Genomic DNA, 3,729 nt, shown 5'->3' with positions numbered 1-3,729 from the left:
CTAAGTGTGGCTAAGAAAATCTTAAGATACCTCAAGGGAACACAAAGTGTTAGACTTTGCACTAGTACAAAATGAGCCATGCGCGTCTTTACTATTTGACAATACGCGTCTTTACTAGTAAAGACGCGTATGGCGCAGACACGGAAGGTGGCAACTTTACGCGTCTTTACTCTGAAGCCGCGTAAACATGAATTATACGCGTCTTTACTAGCAAAGTAAAGATGCGTATACTGTGTAACAAATTAAAAAAAAACAATAGTCGTCTTTAAGACGCCTATTGTTATATTTTTTTAAAAATAATTAAATTTTATTCATTTCAACATAAAATTCAATTATCCAATCATTTATATAATTCGAATCATTAAACACAAAATATAATAAAATTGTTCAGCACAATATATATAATCCAACATAAATATTGACTAATTGGAAAGGTCAACCTTGAATCTGATACCACTACAAAAAATATTTTTAAAAAAATGATGAGATTCATTAAGAATGGAACACTTCATTCTTGATCTAAAACTACAATTAAAGATTACTTACTCTAAACAAGATAATGCTGTGACATGTGTATTCTTACAAATAGCTTAAACTTTAATTGGAGTTGGAACACATACTTTAGTCAAAATTACTAAATGAGTATATGATAGAGTAAAATAACCATACCAACATTAAAAGCTTGTTTGCTCCATCAGATATAGCAGCAGCCAGCAAGGCTGTCATATTGTTCAGGACCAAAATCATTTAAGGCAGATGTGAGATATTCTCCAGCTAGGTTCTCTTAATATAGTTTGCCCTTGGGTGATGGACTTGACACCTGAATCACAAAGCATCCTAATGAGATTTAGGAATGACAGTATTTTGGTGAGACTACAAGAACCGACACCAAACCAAGCATAACTCTAATTGAGTAATAAAGCTATCCACCAGGGCACCAATCAGTGAAAGCAATTAGTATGGAATTATCATTTTTTTTCTAATTAGTAGAAAGAATATAATCATCAAGGCACTAAGGGAGAACCAACCTAAATAGTACCTGATTTACATCTGGCCTCTAAACAAACTATACAAGCTTAAGCCCATCTAAGAAAGTATTAGGTACAGATTTATCATAAAAAAAAAATATATAACTAACTTTTCTGAGTACCTGTAAACATAAATACTAAACAGAGTTACAGAGACGGAATGTTTTCTTGATTTGAGTACATGTAAACAAAGACGACAACAATAATACAAAGTAATAACAATCACAAAAATTGGAAGGATTTAGAAAAACTGAAATTACCATGCAAACAATACTCCTATATGGCTATATTCCAAAGTGTATAACAGAAATATAAATAGCATTTTCACAGAAAAGCATAAAATGATAGCTCCGACTAAAAGCATTTTCACAGAAAGCATAAAGAAACCAGTTAAGGATAATCGGTTGGGAAACATCCTCAAACTTCACTGCAATTTTCCTAAGTCCATGAGGAACTTCTTTTCCATTAAATTTTTGTAAGCAGCAAAAGCATTAATAATTATATAACTATCCAGGATTCATCCATAAACGCAAAAACATTAATAATTAAAGCACCAAAACCACAGACAATTGACAAACGTAAATAAAGAATGGTTTGACAGTTTGCAAAACTCACAAATACATGCTAAAAATAGATGTAAATGATTAAATTTTGAAAGAAACTGACTAACCTTCAAACATTTCTTCTCTTCTATGCTAGAAATCACAGCTTTTCATCACAACCACTACCTCTATCGCCATGTTCTTCCCCTTTGACTCTTTGAGTGCTTGAGTTTTTCAAGTATAACACTTTTTCCTTGCTATTTCCATTTTCTTTAGGGAATCTTATAGCATCCTTGCTGCCACTGGCGACAGAAATTGCTTCTCCTTCCTCTGTCAATATATTAAATCCCCCGTGTCCTTAAATTGAATAATCAAATATTAGACCGTAAAGAGCAACTACATCTGTTTTATATGCTTGTTTGTAACTTTTGTACCAAACTATGCACTATGCTTCAATTAAATCCCTCTGGCAAAAGATTAATGGAATTTTCTTCCCATTTTGCAGAAAATGGCACTGCAAATTTCTAAACATTAATACATTTAAAAATAAATCCCCAAAATTCAAAAGGGATAATTCTCATGTATTCTTATAACTCCCTCATCCTTTTGTTTTATTTTTATTTTTCATTAAGCATCTCAAATACTTGGAAATTTTCCCTCTTTGCAAATCAAATTACAAAGTAGTACTATGCTCTATTTTCCAGTATGCATGCCTATGAAAATGTTTACTAGAATTCAACAAAAGGTTGAAAAACAAGAATGAACATACTCACTTCAAGATTTCAGGAAAACAACCTGAACTAAACTGGAAAGAGTAGAACTTTTGTGCAATTTTTTGTTGAGCAAGAGAGAAATTTTTGGGCACTTCTCACTGGGATTTTTTATTTCTACATCCTCCCATTTGACCTGAAATTTTGAAAGAGAAGATGAAACAACTAATGCCCAAATACATAATATATTTGAAAACTTTAGTTCTTTTCAGCAAAATAATGATAAGATATGCAATAAAACCAAATTCCAATACCGAATAGAAGTGCGGAAGAGGAAAGTTAAGGAATGGAGTGCTGCCCCACTGTGCAGATTGAAGATTTCTTCGAGTTCATCCTTCTGGGAGAATTATACACGGAAACCGCAGCTAGAAGAGGGAGCCACTCGAGCCCATCCTTCAGGGTGTTTGCCATCGCAAATTAAATTTAAAAAAAAAAAAAAAAATATATATATATATATATATATATATATATATATATGTGTGTGTGTGTGTGTGTGTGTGTGTGTGTGTGTGTCTATATATATATATATATATATATATATATATATATATATATATATATATATATATATATATAGAGGATGTATGTATGTAGATCAAGTGAAGAGGTTGCTTGGTTGGAGATAAATGTATGCAACAAACATACCTCTTGAGAGCTCAGATCTGGCGGCCGAGCTTTCTTCTTCGATGGAGCGGCGACCGTGTGGCAGTGGCGGAACAACGACGTGAGATCAGATCTGGTGGAATGGCTGAGCTTTTGCGCTACTCCGGAGTTTCTTCTTCTTCTTCTTCGATGGAGCGGGGTGGCGGTGGTGGAACGACGGCTGTGAGATCAGATCTGGTGGAATAGCCGAGCTTTCGAGCAACTTCGGGCTTTCTTCTTCGAAGAGTGAAGAGAATATGAGTACGTTGGTCGTAAATCCAAAGAAGAAGAAGGAATAAGCTAGCTAGCTGGAGTACGTTGGTCGTCGAAAGCTCGTCGTACTATGGTCGCAGATCTGAAGGTCGCACCGCAAATGCAGTCGGAGAAGTACGAAGCCTGAAGTCGTCACCGCCGCTGCCGGAGCTACTATTGTCGAAGCTCGAAACTCACCGTACGTTTTTCGCAGATCCAAGGGAGGAAGAAAGAAGAAGGAATGATGATGAAGCTCAGAAGATGAAGAAGCAAGACTTAAGAATACGTAAGACTGTACAAATCTTGAGTAAATATATCAGTATAATAAATTTAAAAGAATAAATTAATTTTAATATACAAACTATACAAGTCTTGATTAACATACCAAGTAGTGTATACTTCAATACTAAAAATAAAAAAAATAAAAGCGCACTACACGCGTCTTACTATAGTAAAAATGGAGCGTGGAGTTTGTAACATATTTACAAAAATGCC

General features: G+C 34.2%; 1 long non-coding RNA gene across 3 annotated transcripts; it reads right to left on the bottom strand.

The window, feature by feature from the left end:
• Positions 1–1,869: 1,869 nt before the first annotated feature.
• On the bottom strand, positions 1,870–3,505 carry LOC109183717. 3 transcript variants are annotated; one of them, XR_002054610.1, is made up of 4 exons: positions 2,986–3,505; positions 2,595–2,733; positions 2,344–2,476; positions 1,870–1,927 (listed from the first exon to the last, which is right to left on the bottom strand). It is a non-coding gene; the product is annotated as an uncharacterized LOC109183717 (long non-coding RNA). The 3 variants fall into 3 exon arrangements; XR_002054609.1 differs by lacking the exon at positions 2,986–3,505 and having other exon boundaries at positions 2,595–2,778; XR_002054611.1 differs by lacking the exon at positions 2,986–3,505 and having other exon boundaries at positions 1,873–1,900; positions 2,595–2,778.
• Between the last annotated feature and the right edge of the window lie 224 nt (positions 3,506–3,729).

The sequence above is a fragment of the Ipomoea nil genome, unplaced genomic scaffold, assembly GCF_001879475.1.
Source record: "Ipomoea nil cultivar Tokyo-kokei standard unplaced genomic scaffold, Asagao_1.1 scaffold1152, whole genome shotgun sequence".
Classification (NCBI taxonomy): Eukaryota; Viridiplantae; Streptophyta; class Magnoliopsida; order Solanales; family Convolvulaceae; genus Ipomoea; species Ipomoea nil.
This window is presented reverse-complemented; position numbering and strand designations above follow the sequence as displayed.